We start from the raw sequence: 24,199 nt of genomic DNA, 5'->3' as shown, positions 1-24,199 counted from the left end.
AGAAATTCTATCCAAATGTTTCTTATCACCAGTGGCTCATCCAGTCCCGAGGACACTGAGCAGAAGTTTTGCGCAACTTGGTTTTATGACTCTTCGACTAATTACCGTTGGAGTGGCAAAAGGTTGAATTGAATGAGGCCAATTTAAGGTTACAGTAAAATAACATGACCTCATTATTCCCCAACTCCATTATTGACCTTAACCCTTTGACGTGTACAATCACATATTTGTGGTCATTGTTAAGTGGTACGATCTCAAATACGTGATTGGAACAGTAGCAACAGAACTTATGATGCAACAAACAAGTCTAAACACCATTGTTGTCTGAAACAGCATCTAAATAATTTTTTGTACTGACGAAAAATGAAGGTCTTAAACTGTATTCCACAATTTGACCTTTTATTGTAAAAGATAAATGTGAACTTCATCATCCAAGCATCACACATCCACAGCCAAACTCAATCCATAAACCAGTCTAAATAACAGGTTAGTGACCTAAAAGCTAGACTAGTACAATGTACCACATCTCTGGTGAGCACAAGAGACGAATGTAATGCTGTTTAGAAAAGAAATGCATGTCAGCTAAGCTAACAGCAGCTAAATTCTTTATGATGGTAGCCATATTTGTTTAAGTTTGACAAGCGAAAACTCCCTAATCCCAGAATGCCATTCACTATAAAACGCAAATAAACAAAGTCAAAGATGGCTGCGCTCATTGCCTGAAAAATATTAACTTAGTTTAGCCACTTTTCGGCATATTACAAATCATTGATGTGCTTGTTACAGTGTATACAAGAACCGGAGCACATGTCTTGACAAGTCGTTTACCGTTTTTGACAAATCACAAAGCAAATAAAATGTTTTCACCTCACAGATCATCACATCAAATACTAGCCTACTACCTAGCCTAACCATAGCACAAAAGCTAAACAGGGATGAAACCATTTTAGGGGGGTTTGTAAGTCTGTGGGGGGTAAAAATGGGGGACGGTATCGTGGGAGGATATAATGCATAATATACTACTATGATGGGGAATTTATCAATAAATGGGGAACAAACACAAGAGACGGTTATATGCTAAATAAAAATAAACCCCTTGGAAAGGGGGGTCTGAGCTGGCAACCCTGATGTACCAAAGTTACGATCTGATGCCGCGATCAAGACAACTGGGAACTCGAGTTTTGAACGGTCATCCAATTCAGAATTCCAACTCGGGAACTCGGGCCTCTTTCTAAAACTCCGACTTTTGACCTGAAAATCATTGACGTCACAGTTGTCTTGAAAGCACCATAAGTCAGTCGAGTGAACTAACCCTTGTGATAACATCTTTGGTCTGACAGACGCTGACGTGACAAACAGAATGCATTGTATGATGTCAACAAACATGGCGCCACACATAGCCGGCAAATAGCTTAGCATTAGCTCATCATAATCAGAACAACATTATAGTATTTTACACACATCATATGCGTCCATTCCAATCTATGCAAGTTTCGGAATGCATGATTTGTCACCAGAACTTGAAAACATGTTAATAAAACAGTAAATACATTATGATCCATACATTCATATGGTGTGCTACAGCAGAAACAGGTTATACAGAAAGTAAGCCACTTACTTTGATAGGAACGCACACATGTCCAAAGTCCAATTTGTAAGACAAACAACCATGAAGGCATTGCAAGTGCCAGCCAGAAAATGTGGTGGGGGAAAATGTTTGTGCAAGGCCTGTTCTGACAAGAGATGCGCAATGTCTTCATATTTGATCTGGGTAAACACTCGGGAAGAGCTTGGGCTCACGTTGAAGAAAGAAGTTTGTCTGTTCAGTAAAGTCTCAAACATAAATTGTTTGCAAGAGTGAAATGGGATACTTCTTATGCGAATTAACGAGGAGGCGGAACACACCTCAATTCAAATTGTTGTTCGAAAATAAAACTTGTTCGAAAATCATTTGAAATTGACAAGTTGAAACACAGCCTATTGATAATTAGCAGTCAGCTTGCCTTGGTTTGAGGGCAGCATGGGTAACTAACCTGTCCTGTTGTGTAACAGTCACATTTTGGAACAGTGAGAGTATTCTCTCATGAAAAAACTCATGCAGGGGCGACGGTTAGAGATAGTTGGAACTCATGTGTGAAAATGTTAATGCCCTGTGATTGCTACATCAGCACTGTTGAATTCTTCCTTCATGAAATGAGGTCCATGGTTGGTCATGTTGCATGGGTGATTGACCCTGATTAGTAATGAGCAAGGCCAGAAAAACCTAACTCATAATCATTTGAACTATTATTTCTCCATGTCAGAGGAAGTCATACCACATTCTCTTCATATCAGAGTTAGCGAATATACAGTGTATCAACTGCATTCATATATGCCTAATAAAAATTAAAAAAAAACACGTATTTACTCAGAACTTCCGACATCCAAAACAGTTTATAACCGTTTAGCTTCCGAGTGTTAAATATGAGTTGGAAACTCGGGTAGCATCGTTGCATCCTCCGTTTCCTAGATATTTCAGAGTTTCTTAGTTCCGACTTGTGCATGAATGCATCATAAAGGCAGCTCCTCTGCAGTACATGTAATCCTTCCCTCGATGGGAGACTGAGGACCTGAGTAGTAGTGTCATGAGCAGCCTTTTGCATCTTCTGCAGACTCCTGACAGACCTGCTTTCGGGGCAGAATCCTAACAGAGTAGGAAGATTGACACATGTTTCAGAGACCTGTGATAGTGAGCGTATCACATTGCAAAACTGTATTTTTCGAGACAGGTAAATGGAAAAAATAATATTCCCACCCTTAGGGTTAAAAGATACCGGAGTACAAAATACATTTTACAGCGTGGGTTTCACATTTCCCTTGACCTGGTGCAGACTGCTTCCTCACGCGGAGATATCTTTAAAAAGTTGCAACCGTAGGAAATTAATAGAAATTAGACAGATAGTGAAACTTTTGTCTAATCGTATACAACACACTTGTGGTAGCCTGTGTAACAGTTAAAATGAGAAAGGAAATTATACAAAAGAGGAAATGATTTTGTTTACTGGAATTGAGCCAATGATGACTAAGATGAGTCTGTTGGATTCATTTAGTAATGGTGTGCAGTTTAGAGGAAATTTCAGACAGATGATGCACCATACATCAGATGTGCATCAGAGCCACTGACCTGTGTCTGTGATTGTTTCATCCATGTGATTGTATAATCTATGTAATGTCCTTATCAAGAATAGCTTTTAGGGATATTTAGAACTTTCGAATGACTTACAATTTATTGTATTTATGATGAATATATCATGTCAGCCATTTGCATATAATGGATTGTATATAGCGCTGGATTTGGATTTACATCCAAATGCACAAGATCTTTACATTGTTCAGAGGAAACTCACCTCACTCAATATTGTTAGACATGGTAGTGGATAAGGCTGTATCCAGAGGTGGGACCAAGTCACTATTATTTGAGTCACAAGTAAGTCACAAGTCAGAAGGTACGAGTCTCAAGTCGAGTCACAAGTAGAACGGGTCGAGTCTCAAGTCAATTCCAAGTTGTGCAATGTATCTGTATAAACCCATTTGAACTTGGCGCTATGTTTGTATATATTTTCTTATTTCACCTTTATTCTACCAGGTAGGCCAGTTGAGAACAAGTTCTCATTTACAACTGCGACCTGGCCAAGATAAAGCAAAGCAGTGCGACAAAAACAACAACATGTAAACAAACATACAGTCAATAACACAATAGATCAAATCTATGGACAGTGTGTGCAAATGTGGAAGAGTAGGGGGGTAAGGCAATAAATAGGCCAGAGGTGAAATAATTACAATTTAGGATTAACACTGGAGTGATAGATGTGCAGATGATGATGTGCAAGTAGAGGTTCTATCTGCAATCCAATCACAAGTCTTAACAAATACAGATGGACCAATCAGAACACGTCTTTTCCATCTCCCTCTAAGTATCGTCTAGGCTAGTCTAGCCAGCAATAATTGCACGCAAGCGAAAAAACTTTCATGTCAGAAATATTTAAGTGAATTATGTTGTCACTTCATTGTTCAGTGATGACAATAATTTGTCTGATTATAATGCATTTCTTAATGAATTTGATAATGTGTTCTGACTCTTAGTAAAATACTGTTATTCTATCATTTATGTATTCAAATAGCTACAGTCTTCTTAAAAAGTGGCAGCTAGAACCAGGGCTGGGGAGTAACGGCTTACAAAAAAACGTTACGTCACCAGCAACAGTATTGTAATCGGATTACAGTTACTTTTGAAAACCTAAATGATTACTTCTAGGATTACTTTTAAATTCAGAAAGGATGTTTGCCAAAAAATGATTTGTTGGCGAACAAATGTTGTTCCGCCTGAGTGAATCTGACCACACGTCAGAGAGACTATGATCAAATTAGTTTGATGATCGCGGGAAAATAGCAGGATTAGGCTTTTGTAAACTACAGTCCGAGCTATGTATTCCAATTGTGCGACTGCTGTCGGCATCCAAAGATTATCCAACTTGAATAAACACCTTTGAGGTAAGGAACGACATAGGCTACATGGTGTAGCCTATGGGTGATACAGATTTAACTTGTTATTGATATCTAGACTACATAGCGCATTAATGTCAATCACACTGTTGCTCTCTCATTTAGCTATTTGCGCTTACGGATTGTGGTTGTTGTGTTTATATGGGTATTTTAACCCAATAATAGTTGAGTTGAAGAACGTTTAGCTGCCTATCAATCATTGTTTTTGTGACCATGGCGATTTATTACGGAAACCGTTGACCGTTTAACCTGTTAAACTCTGACACCCTCTGAGTGACGCATAAATTGTAAGCTGTCTTTCTTAGATACTTTTATATTTCAAAGTCCTGCAAACGCATGCTTAGTACTGTTAGAAAGATAATAACCGTGTGATTCTGATACAGGTGTACAGCAACAACATGACTATTCCAGAGCCAGAGCAGGCAAATAAAGCTTTTTTTTTTTTTTTTTTTGGAGGAAAAATATATTTTTGCTTTTTTACAGCTTTTCTGCTACATATACATACATTTTACATACATGGTACTTTTATATAAAGCAGTCACACAACAATAATACATTACCAAACATAAGCTCTTTAATCCCAACCCTCAGCCCATCCCACCTATCACCATAGACCACCCTCGTTTGGTTTCCATGTGCCATATAGTTTTCAATTGTGCTGTGATGTTTTACATAATTGTTTTATCTTTCTAATCATATAGAATCCACAGATTGTGAGCAAAAGATGAAAACCTTTCCTACGAGTATTATATTATTTATTGACTATGGCTTTCCAAATTGCCCAAAACTGATATTTGTAAGGTTAATTTTAATTGCATTGTAACGTTTCTCCTCTTCCTCTTCATCCGAAGAGGAGGAGCATGGATTGAACCAAGGCGCAGCGTTGTGATAAGACATGATAATTTATTAAACAAAACAGACGAAGACGAAAACGAACTATACTTGATATAACTAACAAAACAACAAACGATGTAGACAGACCTGGATGTAAGAACTTACATGTAACACGAAGAACGCACGAACAGGGAAATGACTACATAAAAACCGAACGAACAAAATGAACAAACAAACAATGTGACACCACCTACCTTAATATGATTCTCAATCAGAGGAGATGAAAACCACCTGCCTCTAATTGAGAACCATATTAGGTACCCATTAACCAACATAGAAACAGAAAACATAGACTGCCCACCCAAACTCACGTCCTGACCAGCTAACACATACACAAACTAACAGAAAACAGGTCAGGAACGTGACATAACCCCCCCCTCAAGGTGCGTACTCCGAACGCACCACCAAAAGTCTAGGGGAGGGTCTGGGTGGGCATCTGACCACGGTGGTGGCTCAGGCTCTGGGCGAGGTCCCCACCCCACCATAGTCAATCCCAGTTTACGTCTCCCCCTTAGAATGACCACCCTCTTATTTCCCCCACCTAATTTAAGGGGCAACACCAAGATAAAGGACAGCTCCGGGACAAGGTAGCTCAGGACAGAGAGGTAGCTCAGGACAGAGGGATAGCTCAGGATAGAGAGGTAGCTCAGGATAGAGAGGTAGCTCAGGATAGAGAGGTAGCTCAGGATAGAGAGGTAGCTCAGGATAGAGGGGCACCTCCGGACAGAGAGACAGCTCTGGACTGAGAGGCAGTTCTGGATAAATAGCAGCTTCGGGCTGAGGGGCAGCTCATGGCTGACTGACGGCTCTGGACGCTCATGGCAGGCTGACGGCTCTGGACGCTCATGGCAGGCTGACGGCTCTGGACGCTCATGGCAGGCTGACGGCTCTGGACGCTCATGGCAGGCTGACGGCTCTGGACGCTCATGGCTGGCTGACGGCTCTGGACGCTCATGGCTGGCTGACGGCTCTGGACGCTCATGGCTCGCTGGCGGCTCTGGACGCTCCTGTCTGGTTGGCGGCTCTGGCAGATCCTGTCTGGTTGGCGGCTCTGGCAGATCCTGTCTGGTTGGCGGCTCTGGCAGATCCTGTCTGGTTGGCGGCTCTGGCAGATCCTGTCTGGTTGGCGGCTCTGGCAGATCCTGTCTGGTTGGCGGCTCTGGCAGATCCTGTCTGGTTGGCGGCTCTGGCAGATCCTGTCTGGTTGGCGGCTCTGGCAGATCCTGTCTGGTTGGCGGCTCTGGCAGATCCTGACTGACGAATGGCTCTAGCGGCTCCTGACTGACGAACGGCTCTGACGGCTCGGGACAGACGGGCGGCTCTGACGGCTCGGGACAGACGGATGGCTCAGACGGCGCTGGGGAGACGGATGGCTCAGACGGCGCTGGGGAGACGGATGGCTCAGACGGCGCTGGGGAGACGGATGGCTCAGACGGCGCTGGGGAGACGGATGGCTCAGACGGCGCTGGGGAGACGGATGGCTCAGACGGCGCTGGGGAGACGGATGGCTCAGACGGCGCTGGGGAGACGGATGGCTCAGACGGCGCTGGGGAGACGGATGGCTCAGACGGCGCTGGGGAGACGGATGGCTCAGATGGCGCTGGGGAGACGGATGGCTCAGGCCGGATGAGGCGCACTGTAGGCCTGGTGCGTGGTGCCGGAACTGGAGGCACCGGGCTAAGGACACGCACCTTCATGCTAGTGCGGGGAGCAGGGACAGGGCACACTGGACTCTCAAAGCGTACTATTTGCCTGGTGCGTGGTACCGGCACTGGTGGCACCGGGCTGAGGGCACGCACATCAGGACGAGTACGGGGAGAAGGAACAGTGTGTACAGGGCTCTGGAGACGCACAGGTGGCTTAGTGCGTGGTGCCGGAACTGGAGGCACTGGGCTGGAGACACGCACCATAGGAAGAGTGCGTGGAGGAGGAACAGGGCTCTGGAAACGCACTGGAAGCCTGGTGCGTGGTGTAGGCACTGTTGGTACTAGGCTGGGGTGGGGAGGTGGCGCCGGAAATACCGGACCGTGCAGGCGTACTGGCTCCCTTGAGCATTGAGCCTGCCCAACCTTACCTGGCTGAATACTCCCCGTCGCCCGACCAGTGCGGGGAGGTGGAATAACCCGCACCGGGCTATGTAGGCGAACCGGGGACACCATGCGTAAGGCTGGTGCCATGAATGCCGGCCCGAGAAGACGCACTGGAGACCAGACGCGTTGAGCCGGCCTCATGACACCTGGCTCAATGCCCAATCTAGCCCTACCAGTGCGGGGAGGTGGAATAACCCGCACCGGGCTATGCACACGTACAGGAGACACCGTGCGCTCTACTGCGTAACACGGTGTCTGCCCGTACTCCCGCTCTCCACGGTTAGCCTGAGAAGTGGGCGCAGGTCTCCTACCTGCCCTTGGCCCACTACCTCTTAGCCCTCCCCCCAAGAAATTTTTGGGGTTTCTTCACGGGCTTCCTTGCTAGCCGCGTACCTTCATAAATCCGGTTTATGGCTTGATTCTCCGGCTTCCAGCCTTGCTTCCGTGCTGCCTCCTCATATCGCCGCCACTCTGCTTTAGCTGCCTCCAGCTCAGCTTTGGGACGGCGATATTCTCCCGGCTGTGCCCATGGACCTTTTCCATCCAGCTCGTCCTCCCAAGTCCAGTATTCCTGTGTATTCCACTGCTCGAACAAACGCTGCTTGGTTCTGGATTGGTGGGTGGTTCTGTAACGTTTCTCCTCTTCCTCTTCATCCGAAGAGGAGGAGCATGGATTGAACCAAGGCGCAGCGTTGTGATAAGACATGATAATTTATTAAACAAAACAGACGAAGACGAAAACGAACTATACTTGATATAACTAACAAAACAACAAACGATGTAGACAGACCTGGATGTAAGAACTTACATGTAACACGAAGAACGCACGAACAGGGAAATGACTACATAAAAACCGAACGAACAAAATGAACAAACAAACCGAAACAGTCCCGTATGGTGCAACATAGACAGACACTAACACAGGAGACAACCACCCACAAACAAACAATGTGACACCACCTACCTTAATATGATTCTCAATCAGAGGAGATGAAAACCACCTGCCTCTAATTGAGAACCATATTAGGTACCCATTAACCAACATAGAAACAGAAAACATAGACTGCCCACCCAAACTCACGTCCTGACCAGCTAACACATACACAAACTAACAGAAAACAGGTCAGGAACGTGACATGCATGTTGTGATTTTTTAACCATTCCTGAACCTGTGACCAAAAACTAAGAATTTGTTCTTAACTGACTTGCCTGGTTAAATAAAAAAAATACCAGAGTAAATTATCTATTGATTCGGTCTCTTCTCAGCAAAATCTACAGAGCTGAGACTGTTGTATGCATTCTGTTGGTGGCAGTGATTTTATTTAATCATTTATATAAATCTATCTTTTCTGGAGGATAAAACTGAAATTGCAACCAGCTTTGTATGGCTTGTTTAAGAAAGGGCGATACTTGACACAAAATGTTGATTTTAATTAGTCGAAAATTAGAAATTGTAATCTGTATAAAGGCAAAAAGGCAATTTTTGAACAAAGGATGAGCCTTTCTTAATAATCTACTGGAGAACCATTTTGGGTTTAAGTATAACTTATGTATGAGTGAAGCTTTTAGTGAGAGGTTTAAAGCTTTAATATTTAATAATAATTTTAGCCCCCCAAACTCATATTCATTATATAAATAGGCACGTTTCATTTTGTCTGGCTTAGCAATCCAAATAAAATGAAATCTTTTTTTGCTCGTATGATTAAAAAAAATTGACGTCTGGAGTAGGCAGTGCCATTAGTAAGTAAGTAAACTGAGATAGGACAAAATAGTTAATCAATAGTTAATCAATGTGATTTTTACCACAAATAGACAAGTACAGTTGAAGTCGGATGTTTACATACACGTAGGTTGGAGTCATTAAATCTCATTTTTCAACCACTCCACAAATTTCTTGTTAACAAACTATAGTTTTGGCAAGTCGGTTAGGACATCTACTTTGTGCATGACACAAGTAATTTTTCCAACAATTGTTTTCAAACAGATAATTTCACTTATAATTCACTGTCACTTATAATTCACTGTATCACAGTTCCAGTGGGTCAGAAGCTTACTAAGCTTACTAAGTTGAATGTGCCTTTAAACAGCTTGGAAAATTCCAGAAAATTATGTTATGGCTTTAGAAGCGTCTTAAAGGCTAATTGACATCATTTGAGCCAATTGGAGGTGTACCTGTGGATGTATTTCAAGGCCTACCTTCAAACTCAGTACCTCTTTGTTTGACATCATGGGAAAATCAAAAGAAATCAGCCAGACCTCAGAAAAAAAATGGTAGACCTCCACAAGTCTGGTTCATCCTTGAGAGCAATTTCCAAACACCTGAAGGTACCACGTTCATCTGTACAAACAATAGTACACAAGTATAAACACCATGGGACCACACAGCCGTCATACCGCTCAGGAAGGAGATGCGTTCTGTCTCCTAGAGATGAACGTACTTTGTTGTGAAAAGTGCAAATCAATCCCAGATCAACACCTTGTGAAGATGCTGGAGGAAACAGGTACAAAAGTATCAATATCCACAGTAAAACGAGTCCTATATCGACATAACCTGAAAGGCCGCTCAGCAAGGAAGAAGCCACTGTTTCAAAACCGGCATAAAAAAATCTAGACTACGGTTTGCAACTGCACATGGGGACAAAGATTGTACTTTCTGGAAAAATGTCCTCTGATCTGATGAAACAAAAATAGAACTGTTTGGCCATAATGACCATCGTTATGTTTTGAGGGAAAAAGGGTAACTTGCAAGCCGAAGAACGCCATCCCAACCATGAAGCACGGGGGTGGCAGCATCATGTTGTGGGGGTGCTTTGCTGCAGGAGAGACTGGTGCACTTCACAAAATAGATGGCAACATAAGGCAGGAGAATTATGCTGATATATTGAACAATATCTCAAGGCATCAGTCAGGAAGTTAAAGCTTGGTCTCAAATGGGTCTTCCAAATGTACAATGACCCCAAGCATACTTCCAAAGTTGTGGCAAAATGGCTTAAGGACAACAAAGTCAAGGTATTGGAGTGGCCAACACAAAGCCCTGACCTCATTCCCATAGAACATTTGTGGGCAGAACTGAAAACGTGTGTGCAAGCAAGGAGGCCTACAAACCTGACTCAGCTCTGTCAGGAGGAATTGGCCAAAATTCACCCAACTTGTTCTGGAAGGCTACCCGAAACGTTTGATCCAAGTTAAACAATTTAAAGGCAATGCTACCAAATACTAATTGAGTGTTTTAAACTTCTGACCCACTGGGAATGTGATGAAAGAAATAAAAGCTGAAATAAATAATGATCTCTACTATTATTCTACATTTCACATTCTTAAAATATAGTGGTTATCCTAACTGACCTAAAACAGGGAATTTTTACAAGGATTAAATGTCAGGAATTGTGAAAAACTGAGTTTAAATGTATTTGGCTAAGGTATATGTAAACTTCCGACTTCAACTGTACATTACACTTGATCGTTCTTGAATAAGTACCTCCATTTATTTTTGTTTTTCCTCTAACCTATTTTGTGCCTCTATAGTACAGTTTCCATCACCATCTACCTGCGCTCTTACTGCTTCTTTTTCCTTTATTAGGCCAATCTCTTTTGACCTAATCTGCTTTTGTTTTAATGATGAGTATTGTATTGAATGGCATCTAAAAGTACATTTAAAAGTGCCCCATACAATAAGGGGATCTGCTGTACCTATGTTGTGCCAAAAAAAAGTACAATTATGAATTATTTTGTCTTAGTTAAATAAGAACAAATTGTCATTCATTAGGTTCTGATTAAAATTCCATTGTCCACGTGGACATTCTGTAAGAGTTACAGTATATGGAGGCTAATTAGATGGTGGTCCTATCGCATTCGGTCTCCTATTAATACTTTTTTAAACTTTTGATGTCAGCAAGAATGAGACTAGGAAGTAATCAAGATGGCTAGATTGATTAAGCCTCCCTGTATATCTCACTAGGTCAGGGTTCTTCAGCCTCCATATATCCACTAGTTCTAATGTATCCATGATCTTCATGATCTCCTTTAGTGCTTGAGGGTGACAGTGTGTAGAGTGATTTCCTTTTCGATCAATTAAGGTTCTTAAAACCGTATTATAATCTCCCACCATAATAATAGATTCATTCGTTGCTTGTGAGCTCAATAGATTATTATATATATTTTCGAAGAAGTGTGGATCATCATTATTTGGCCCGCATAGATTAATTAGCCAGATCTATTTTTGGTCCAATAGGATTTTTAAATAATCCATCTTCTTTGCGGATCTGTTTGCCCAGTTTTCACAATCGGATCAAAATTTGTATTAATTAGTATATTCACCCCTTTTGAGTTTCTTTGCCCATAGAAAAAATATATTTCCCCCTCCAATGTCCTTTTTTCACCCAACCTCATCTATATTTGTAGAATGAGTTTCCTGTAAACAATAGATATTATATTCTTTCTCTTTTAGCCATGTAAAAATGTATCTATTTTTTTGATGATCTGCTAAGCCATTACAATTATAACTGGCTATACTTTTTTCCCCACTTACCATAATGATACCCAATTTTCAATTATACTTACCATAACCAATGTTTGTAAACTTAACATTAAAAAGCACCATGATGATTAAGTGTAGCTGTACCATAATATTTGCACTGTTAAGCATACTGTAGCTGCAAATTTTGTAAATCTCCAATTGTCCTAATATTACACCCACTGAAACCTCCCCCATGTCTAGGACTGTTGTCACTAAGAACATCAGACCATCTCCCTGACTCATGACGCACCTTGGCATCTTAAGGCAAACCCTTGGCCGCCAATTGGCGGTGGCAAGGGATATATGGGCAGTCTCAATATAACATACAGTTGAAGTCGGAAGTTTACATACACTTAGGTTGGAGTCATTAAAACTCATTTTTCAACCACTCCACACATTTCTTGTTAACAAACTATAGTTTTGGCAAGTCGGTTAGGACATCTACTTTGTGCATGACACAAGTAATTTTTCCAACAATTGTTTTCAAACAGATAATTTCACTTATAATTCACTGTCACTTATAATTCACTGTATCACAGTTCCAGTGGGTCAGAAGCTTACTAAGCTTACTAAGTTGAATGTGCCTTTAAACAGCTTGGAAAATTCCAGAAAATTATGTTATGGCTTTAGAAGCGTCTTAAAGGCTAATTGACATCATTTGAGCCAATTGGAGGTGTACCTGTGGATGTATTTCAAGGCCTACCTTCAAACTCAGTACCTCTTTGTTTGACATCATGGGAAAATCAAAAGAAATCAGCCAAGACTTCAGAAAAAAAATGGTAGACCTCCACAAGTCTGGTTAATCCTTGAAATAATCTGTCTGTAAACAATTGTTGGAAAAATTACTTGTGTCATTTACAAAGTAGATGTCCTAACCGACTTGCCAAAACTATAGTTTGTTAACAAAAAATGTGTGGAGAGGTTGAAAAACTAGATATAATGACTCCAACCTAACTGTATGTGAACTTCCGACTTCAACTGCATATCTATATATACAGTGGCTTGCGAAAGTAACCACCCCCTTGGCATTTTTACTATTTTGTTGCCTGGTTGTAACCAGGAATTAAAATATATTTTGGGGGGGTTTGTTTCATTTGATTTACACATCATGCCTACCACTTTGAAGATGCTAAATATTTTTTATTGTGAAACAAACAAGAAATAAGACAAAAAAAACTGAAAACATGAGCGTGCATAACTATTCACCCCCCCAAAGTCAATACTTTGTAGGGCCACCTTTTGTAGCAATTGCAGCTGCAAGTCTCTTGGAGTATGTCTCTATAAGCTTGGCACATCTAGCCACTGGGATTTTTGCCCGTTCTTCAAAGCAAAACTGCTCCAGCTCCTTCAAGTTGGATGGGTTCTGCTGGTGTACAGCAATCTTTAAGTCATAGCACAGATTCTCAATTGGATTGACGTCTGGGCTTTGACTAGGCCATTCCAAGACATTTAAATGCTTCCCCTTAAACCACTCGAGTGTTGCTTTAGCAGTATGCGTAGGGTCATTGTTCTGCTGGAAGGTGAACCTCCGTCCCAGTCTCAAATCTCTGGAAGACTGAAACAGGTTTCCCTCAAGAACTTCCCTGTATTTAGCGCCATCCATCATTCCTTCAATTCTGACCAGTTTCCCAGTCCCTGTCGATGAAAAACATCCCCACAGTATGATGGTGCCACCACCATGCTTCACTGTGGGGACGTTGCTCTCTGAGGGATGAGAGGTGTTGGGTTTGCGCCAGACATAGCGTTTTCCTTGATGGCCAAAAAGCTCAATTTAGTCTCATCTGACCAGAGTACCTTCTTCCTTATATTTGGGGAGTCTCCCAAATGCCTTTTGGCGAACACCAAACATGTTTGGTTCTTTTTTTCTGGACACTCTTCCATAAAGCCCAGCTCTGTGGAGTGTATGGCTTAAAGTGGTCCTATGGACAGTTACTCCAATCTCCGCTGCAGCTCCTTCAGGATTATCTTTGGTCTCTTTGTTGTTTCTCTGATCAATGCCCTCCTTGCCTTCTCTGTGTGTTTTGGTGGGCGGCCCTCTCTTGGCAGGTTTGTTGTGGTGTTATATTCTTTCCAGTTTTTAATAATGGATTTAATGGTGCTCCCCATGGGATGTTCAAAGTTTCAGATATTTTTTTATAACTCAACCCTGATCTGTACTTCTCCACAACTTTGTCCCTGACCTGTTTGGAGAGTTCCTTGGTCTTCATAGTGACGCTTGCTTGGTGGTGCCCCTTGCTTAGTGGTGTTGCAGACTGTGGGGCCTTTCAGAACAGGTGTAAATATACTGAGATCATATGACAGATCATGTGACACTTACACTGGTTCCTACTTTAAAAGTTGCGTCGTACTGCGGCTCACCTTGTGTGCTGCTGCAGCATTCTGTGGCATGCCGTTTATTTCTCTGCCATTTTTTCTGTTACTGCAGGTTATTGCTAGTTTGACCACCAGAGGGCATATTTCAGAAGCATTTGATGGTGTTCCGTATTGGCATTACCAGAAAATTTAAAACCATTTTTGTTATAACATAGTATATGGGATTGATTTTAAGAAATGTGGCTTCATTCATTTGATTAATATTATGGAGAACAACAAAAAATGAAACCCTAAGGGTTTCCGTTAAAAATATGGCACTGTAATACGTGAATGTCGGCAGTAGGCTACAGGATTGGAGGATTCTAAATTGTTTGCCTTCATTAATTTAGTTACACCAGCTCTGTCAGGAGGAATGGGCCAAAATTCACCCAACTTATTGTGGGAAGCTTGTCGAAGGCTACCCGAAACGTTTGACCCAAGTTAAGCAATTTAAAGGCCATGCTACCAAATACTAATTGAATGTATGTAAACTTCTGACCCACTGGTACTAAATGCTGAAATAAATCATTCTCTCTACTATTATTCTGACATTTCACATTCTTACAATAAAGTGGTGATCCTAACTGACCTGAGACAGGGCATTTTTACTAGGATTAAATATCAGGAATTGTGAAAAACTGAGTTTAAATATATTTGGCTAAAGTGTATGTGAACTTCTGACTTCAACTGTATATCCCAAAAATATATGGGGTATTGGAAATTATGCATTCAATTACATTGATGGAAGCAACAATCTATCCACAATATTAAAGCTGATCCACCCTCAAATTTTTTTTATATATAAAAGGAAAATATACAAATAAAATAATAATAATAAATTAATACAATTATAAAAAACACATGTTTGATACCATTCCATTGAATCCATTCTAGACATTATTATGAGCCGTCCTGCACTGACAGAACCTCATGGCTGAACCCGGATTTACATTTCAGAGCCATAATGTTCTATCAGCAATTGCACCCCCCTAAAAAAAACAGATTTTTGAATGGCTCAGGATTTTGATACTCTGTACGTTAGGTACCTTTCCGGTGAAGACCGTAATGGGTTATGAAAGAATAATTCACATCAAAACAGTTCTGAGATCTGACATGTGAAAACTTCGAAGCTTAGTATCTCAGAACTGTGTCTTGTGCAGATAGAACCTTACAGTCCCAAGGTCATTAAGTATGTGTCTATTTATTGAGGCTACCAGACAGCCCTTTACATTTTGATGATGTAATAATCAATTTGAACAACAAATTCCAAATGCATAAGTAAATTATATATATCAAGCTATTTTGACATACCAAAAGACCAGTAGGCCTACGCTAGTAATTGTTGCTTGATGCCCCATTGCTGGTGAGCTTGCATAGTAAATAGTTACAATTGTTGATCACCCCAAAAATTTGGAGCTGCATATGTACAGGGAGAACGCACGCAAACGTAGCCTGTTATTACAGCCATAAACACTGATGCATTATCAAAACTCAAGATACAGAAATAAACTGCGTTTTACACCTGCATTTTGAGCTGAAAGTCATTCAAGTTAGCAGTCAATATCAACTAGGGATATCATGTCATCTTGTCACTTCTCTGGAGTCCAGATTAAGCAGGATTATATGGCCTACCTGTATGCTGCAAGGGTTGCGGGATCAGATGGAAAGCATGATCTGCCCGTGGCCTTTTTCTTCCTCACAAATATCGTAATTAATTTTGTAGGTCGTAGGTCAGCTACTCTGGTTTTGCCAAGCAAAACCTAAGAAATTTAAACAAGAACTTTCTGGTCACTCATCTGGATATGTGAGCCCGCCCTTGCATGCCAATGCTGATGACTGATCGTTGGTCAATAAATCAATCAATAAAATGTATTTATAAAGCCCTTTTTACACCAGCAGAGCAATGCAGATGTAGAAGCATGGTGGCTAGGAAAAACTCCCTAGAAAGGCAGGAACATAGGAAGAAACCTACAGGGGAACAAGGCTCTGAGGGGTGGCCAGTCCTCTTCTGGCTATGCCAGTGGAGATTATAAGAGTCACAGTGTACATTAAGGCTATATCGTTCAAGAATTTCAGAAATTCATAGATGACCAGCATGGTCAAATAATAATCACAGTGGTTATAGAGGGTGCAACAGGTCAGCACCTCAGGAGTAAATGTCAGTTGGCTTTTCATAGCCGAGCATACAGAGGTCGAGACAGTAGGAGAGGGAGAGAGCGAGAAAGAGAGAGAGAGCGAAAGAGAGAGCGCGAGAGAGAGAGAGAGAGCGAAAGAGAGAGCGCGAGAGAGAGAGAGAGAGCGAAAGTGAGAGAGAGAGCGAGAGAGAGAGCGAGAGCAAGAGAGGTTCGAAACAGCAGGTCCGGGAAAAGGTAGCAGGTCCGTTGAACAGGTCAACAGTCAAGACGTGCAACTTTTTGGTTCTGAGGCACAGATTAGATGTTTTTGAAACAAGAATTTGGTGCAATGCAGTAGGCCTATGTTGGTGATCATATCTAATAAGCAAATGTATAATACAAATGGTAAGCTAAATGTAGCCTATTAAAATATGTATGAAAAAAAATGGTGTTTTTCCCATTCAGTTTCACACTCACAACCCTCCAAAACCTTCTCACTGCACTAGCTCACCTGATTTGTGTTAATTGACAATTGCTGGCCCAATCAGAGGGCTGAGTGTGTGTTTCACTAGCTGCATGGAGAGTAGCCTAACCCACGGAGACTCTGTGCCACAAAATGAGTGACAAAACATTACAAAACATGGCCAGATAATTTCAAGTCATCAGTCTCAAGTCAATGTCGAGTCTCAAGTCCTGGCAAGGTTGGTAGACTTTAGAAAAGCAAGCAATAACTAAATGTACTGAATAAGACCAAATATTTTTTTCACAGATTTGAGCAGAGATGCAGAGAAGCATATTTAGGGATTGGGGGGGAAATGATTTGGGGATGACATTTAAACCAAAGTGTGTATTCCAGTCACTTCTTGTCATTCAAGGTATGAAAACAAATATCTAAATATGTCTTGTTTTGGTTAGCAGTATAGTACAACGTCACAATTTGATTGTTGATATACAGTACTGTATGACCCCATTCTCTGCCTCACTGATCTTTCGCCTCAGAAGGGAGATGAAACAAATACCAAATAACTCAGTCCATTCATATCCCCATTTCCCTATTGACCGAATTGACATTTAGAACAAACTGCTTCCTGTAGCAACCAAGCTGAACTATTGGTCGTGAACTACACAATCCCTTTATGTCTAGAGCCTGGTTCTGTGGTATACTAGTAGTTTATGTAATATGCACTGATGCCATTCTCCTATCTGCTCTGTAGGACCCCTGTGAGTACTGTGAGTGCACATCCATTTATGTTCTTGCTGCTCAGTCAAATAGCAGTCAATTAAAATATAGCATCGATGTAAGGATTATGCTGTTAGTGGAGTGAGTATTCTCATTAGCAACACTACCACCACTGTGAAATGAAGAGTGAGTGATTGGTGGCACTTTCAATTGAAATGTTGTGCTGTTATGGACTTTGAAACTGTAAATGGATGACAATTGTAATAACATCACAACATTTGTTGACTGTACACAGTTACATATGGAGATATGTTTGAATGAATTACAATGCATGCACATCCTTTAGATCGGGTGATCACACATGCGGTTGCAATGATGACTCACTCTCAATTGATAAGGAGATACATTCGTAAAATGGTAACTTCCAACATGGAAACTCGTCGAACATAATCAAATAATTAGGAATCGGAACTAAAATGCAAGGAGATGTCGATGCGCAGAACCCACTGAGTTGTGTAATTAGGGGTAGTGAGTCTAATTTAAAGTGGGTTTTGATTGCGTTAATTATGTAATCGTCTTCCCTTCCACGTTCCGATGTGGCCTTTTAAGAAGTTCACTGAGAGAATAGGGGTGTGAACACTGCTTTGTTATCTTTTAACAGGGGCATGATCAAAATAATTGACAACACATTATTAAGTGTGTTAACTTTTACTTGGTACTCATCCCGGATCCGGGAGCACCCTCATCAGTAAAAAAGCTGACTAGCATAGCCTAGCATAGCGCCACAAGTAAATACTAGCATCTAAATATCATGAAATCACAAGTCCAAGACACCAGATGAAAGATACACATCTTGTGAATCCAGCCATCATTTCTGATTTTTTAAATGTTTTACAGGGAAGACACAATATGTATTTCTATTAGCTAACCACGATAGCAAAAGACACAACTTTTTTTTCTCCACCATTTTTTTACTGCATAGGTAGCCATCACAAATTCGACCAAAAAAAGATATAAATAGTCACTAACCAAGAAACAACTTCATCAGATGACAGTCTGATAACATATTTATTGTATAGCATATGTTTTGTTCGAAAATGTGCATATTTCAGGTATAAATCATAGTTTTACATTGCAGCCACCATCACAACTCTCACCAAAGCAACTAGAATAACTACAGAGAGCAACGTGAATTACCTAAATACTCATCATAAAACATGAAAAATACACAGCGTACAGCAAATGAAAGACCAACATCTTGTGAATCCAGCCAATATTTCAGATTTTTCAAGTGTTTTACAGCGAAAACACAATTTAGCATTATATTAGCTTACTACAATAGCCAACCACACAGCAGCATTGATTCATGCACGTTAGCGATAGCGAATAAACCAGCAAAAGATATTAAATTTTTCACTAACCTTCTCAAAACTTCATCAGATGACAGTCCTATAACATCATATTACACAATACATATATTGTTTGTTCGAAAATGTGCATATTTAGCGGCACAAATCGTGGTTATACAATGAGAATAGTAGCCAAGCTGCAAACAAAATGTCGGGAGAAATCTTGGGAGAGGCACCTAATCTAATCAATAACTAATCATAAACTTGACAAAAAAATACAGGTTGGACAGCAAATGAAAGATACATTAGTTCTTAATGCAACCGCTGTGTTAGATTTTTAAAATTAACGTTACTACGACATACAGCGTGCGTTAAAGCGAGACCGCACCGAAATTAATGGCGGAATAGTAGTTTAACATTTTTCAACAGAACAACGAATTAACATTATAAATAGTTCTTACTATTTGATGAGCTTCCATCAGAATATTGTGCAAGTTGTCCTTTGTCCAGAAGAATCGTTGCTCGGTTGTAGATTGTCGTCTTCAACTTTGGAATTAGCAGCAAACATTAGCCATGTGACAAAGACGTGTCCAACTCACTATAACGCAGCACAAATGAAATACCGAAAATCGCAATATACTGATATAACTCGGTTTAAAATAACCGAGTATGCAGTGCATGTCGACCCATAGATTACATGCAAATTTATAAACTGACCCTGGAACAGAGCCCCCGATTTGCGATTTTTCAGTTCCTGACAGGAAGTTTGCTGCAAAATGAGTTCTGTTTTACTCACAGATATAATTCAAACGGTTTTAGAAACTAGAGTGTTTTCTATCCAATAGTAATAATAATATGCATATTGTACGAGCAAGAATTGACTACGAGGCAGTTTAATTTGGGAACGAATTTTTACAAAGTCGAAATGGCGCCCCCCTATTGAGAAAAGGTTAATTCATATTTCAATGTTTAAAACTTCTTATGGCTGCAATCCCGGTAACGGGATGATATGACAACAGCCAGTGAAAGTGCAGGGCGCAAAATTCAAAACAACAGAAATCTCATAATTAAAATTCCTCAGACATACATGTGTCTTATACCATTTTAAAGGTAATCTTGTTGTTAATCCCACCAAAGTGTCCAATTTCAAATATGCTTTTCAGCGAAAGCACTACAAACGATTATGTTAGGTCACACCAAACCACAATAAGCACAGCCATTTTTCCAGCGAGAGATAGCAGTCACAAAAAGCACAAATAGAGATAAAATTAATCACTAACCTTTGATGATCTTCATCAGATGACACTCATAGGACTTCATGTTACACAATACAGGTATGTTTTGTTTAATAAAGTTCATATTTATATAAAAAAAATCAGAGTTTACATTGGCGCGTTACATTCACTAGTTCCAAAAACAAACAGTGATAGTGCATAGCCACATCGTTTCAACAGAAATACTCATCATAAATGTAGATGATAATACAAGTTATACACATGGAATTATAGATAAACCTCTCCTTAATGCAACCGCTGTGTCAGATTTCCCGAAAACTTTACAGAAAAAGCAAACCATGCAATAATCGGAGACGGAGCTCAGAACAATAATCAAATTAGCCGCATGGTCAAAGAATGTTCACCTCATGGCAGTGGTGACTCATTCCTGTATCCTTTGGCCCCCCTTCACAACAGAGTCATCAGACAAAGTTCTACAGACTGTTGACATCTAGTGGAAGCCGTAGGAAGTGAATACTCATTCATATCTCGCTGTGATTTCAATGGGAACTTGGTTGAAACTTGACCAGCCTCAGAATTTCCACTTCCTGTTTGGATTTTTTCTCAGGTTTTTGCCTGCCATATGAGTTATGTTATACTCACATACATAATTCAAACAGTTTTAGAAACGTCAGAGTGTTTTCTATCCAATACTAATAATACTATGCATATATTAGTAACTGGGACTGAGGAGTTCTGGGATACGATTAATAACATCATACATGTAATGTTAGCCAGGGAGCCAGCCAGCTAACAGTATACTTTAGCTTGAAATGAAACCACATTCTGTCAAAATTACAAATGTGTAATATTTGAAAATGTGGCTAGCTAGCCTATCTTTATTTATAATGTTTACATTTATTATTTCTACCCCTTTTTCTCCCCCAAGTTCATGGTATCCAATTGGTAGTTACAGTCTTGTCTCATCGCTGCAACTCCCGTACAGACTCGGGAGAGGCGAAGGTCGAGAGCCGTGCGCCCTCTGAAACACAACCCAACCAAGCCGCACTGCTTCTTGACACCATGCCCACTTAACCCAGAAGCCAGTCGAACTAATGTGTCGGAGGAAACACTGTATACCTTGCGACCGTGTCAGCATGCACTTCGCTCGGCCCGCCACAGGAGTCGCTAGTTCGTGATGGGACAAGGACATCCCTGCCGGCCAAACCCTCCCCTAACCCGGACAACGCTGGGCCAAATGTGCGCCGCCCCATGGGTCTCCTGGTCGCCCCATGGGTCTCCTGACGCCAGCTGCGACAGAGCCTAGACTCAACCCAGAATCTCTAGTGGCACAGCTAGCACTGCGATGCAGTGCCTTAGACCTCCGCGCCACTCGGGAGGCCAGCTAGACTATCTTACCCGTATAGATCATCATGCATGATGAACGCGTCTCCCTGTCACGGATGCCATGCCACGGTTGCCCTTGAAGATGTAATCCGGAAACAGGTGTTTTCTCCATCTCTTTAGCTGTCATACTCTAATTCCACTGATTTCAAAACTCATGCAGCTCCACTACACAATACATTTTTAAAGCCGTGTTCGACAGGATTACCAACACAGACTGACCAGCTCAAATAGACAGAAGCACTCTATATGGCAGACCAATCCTTTCTCCTCTCTCAGCATGTCCAGCCCACTCATTATCTCAGCCAATAATGGCAAGTGGGGAGGCTGCTGTATTTTTCTGTGGCTTAACCAACAAGGCTCATAATTGAACAATTGTATTAACATTTGCAGATGGCATACAAGTTTGCTATTAAGGCACATGGAAGCGCACATGTTCCACGTATTTAGAATTTTTTTTAAACGTTCAAATGGCTCTCATGTGAAGTCGTGACTTGAGACATGCGACTAGTTTCGTGAAATGGGTCACATTTGTGTTGGCCCTCACTCGTGTCAGAAAAGTGTTATCCCGTAACGGAAGTAATTTTAGGACACATTAAAAGCTGTCACCACTCACTGGAAATGCACAAGCTTACTGATGGCTTCATTGGGAAAATGTTGTCTTTCATACGGTCTCCCGTTGAACACAACATTCTCAAAATAAATGTTATTTGTCACATGCGCCAAATACAACAGGTGTAGACATTACAGTGAAATGCTTACTTACAAGCCCTTAATAACCAACAATAATTAAACAACATTATTAACCAATAACCAACAACAATGCAGAAAATCCCTAAAAAAGTAAGAGATGAAAATAACAAATAATTAAAGAGCAGCAGTAAATAATAATAGCGGGGATATATACAGGGGGTACCGGTACAGAGTCAATGTGTAAATGTGCGGGGGGCACCGGTGTCGAGGTAATTGAGGTACCTATGTACATGTAGGTAGAGTTATTAAAGTGGCTATGCATAGATGATAACAGAGAGTAGCAGCAACGCGGGGGGAGGGGAATGCAAATAGTCTGGGTAGCCATTTGATTAGCTATTCAGGAGTCTTATGACTTGGGGGTAGAAGCTGTTTAGAAGCCTCTTGGACCTAGACTTGGCGCTCCGGTACCGGTTGCCATGCGGTAGCAGAGAGAACAGTCTATGACTAGGGAGGTTGAAGTTTTTGACAATTATTCGGGCCTTCCTCTGACACCGCCTTGTATAGAGGTCCTGGATGGTAGGAAGCTTAGCCCTGGTGATGTACTGGGCCGTATGCACTACCCTTCGTAGTGCCTTGCGGTCGGAGGCCAGGCAGTGATGCAACCCGTCAGGATGCTCTCAATGGTGCAGCTGAAAAACCTTTTGAGGATATGAGGACCCATGCCAAATCTGTTCAGTCTCCTGAGGGGGAATAGGTTTTGTCGTACCCTCTTCACGACTGTCTTGGTGTGCTTGGATTATGTTCGTTTCTTGGTAATGTGGACGCCAAGGAACTTGAAGCTCTCAACCTGCTCCACTACAGCCCCGTCGATGAGAATTGGGGTGTGCTCGGTCCTCCTTTTCCTGTAGTCCACAATCATCTCCTTTGTCTTGATCACGTTGAGGGAGAGGTTGTTGTCCTTGCACCACACCGTCAGGTCTCTGACCTCCTCCCTATATGCTGTCTCATCGTTGTTGGTGATCAGGCCTACCACTGTTGTGTCATCAGCAAAATTAATGATGGTGTTGGAGTCGTGCCTGGCCGTGCAGTCATGAGTGAACAGGGAGTACAGGAGGGGACTGAGCATGTACCACATGAGGGGCCCCCGTGTTGAAGATCATTTTGGCGGATGTGTTGTTACCTACCCTTACCACCTGGGGGGCGGCCCGTCAGGAAGTCCAGGATACAGTTGCAGAGGGAGGTGTTTAGTCCCAGGGTCCTTAGCTTAGTGATGAGCTTTGAGGGCACTATGGTGTTGAACGCTGAGCTGTAGTCAATGAATAGCATTCTCACTTAGGTGTTCCTTTTGTCCAGGTGGGGAAGGGCAGTGTGGAGAGCCATAGAGATTACATCATCTGCGGATCTGTTGGTGCGGGATGCAAATTGGAGTTGTCTAGGGTTTCTGGGATAATGGTGTTGATGGTGTTACAGACGTGAGTGCTACGGGTCGGTAGTCATTTAGGCAGGTTACCTTAGTGTTCTTGGCACAGGGACTATGGTGGTTTGCTTGAAACATGTTGGTATTACAGACTCAGACAGGAAGAGGTTGAAAATGTCTTTGAAGACACTTGCCAGTTGGTCAGCGCATGCTCGGAGTACACGTCCTGGTAATCCGTCTGGCCCAGCGGCCTTGTGAATGTTGACCTGTTTAACGGTCTTACTCACATCGTCTGCGGAGAGCGTGATCACACAGTCGTCCGGGACAGCTGATGCTCTTGTGTCACTGGGCAGCTCTCGGCTGTGCTTCCATTTTGTAGTTTGTAATCGTTTGCAAGCCCTGCCAAATCCGACAAGTGTCAGAGCCGGTGTAGT

General features: G+C 41.7%; 1 protein-coding gene across 2 annotated transcripts in view; it reads left to right on the top strand.

Moving 5' to 3' along the window:
• LOC139565532 (cadherin-22-like) overlaps nt 1–24,199 on the top strand; it is a 316,857-nt gene that overhangs the window by 254,446 nt on the left and 38,212 nt on the right. The window lies entirely within an intron of this gene.

The sequence above is a fragment of the Salvelinus alpinus genome, chromosome 2 (assembly GCF_045679555.1).
Source record: "Salvelinus alpinus chromosome 2, SLU_Salpinus.1, whole genome shotgun sequence".
Lineage (NCBI taxonomy): Eukaryota > Metazoa > Chordata > Actinopteri > Salmoniformes > Salmonidae > Salvelinus > Salvelinus alpinus.
The sequence above is the reverse complement of the archived record's forward strand: the minus strand, read 5'-3'. Positions and strand labels throughout refer to the sequence as shown.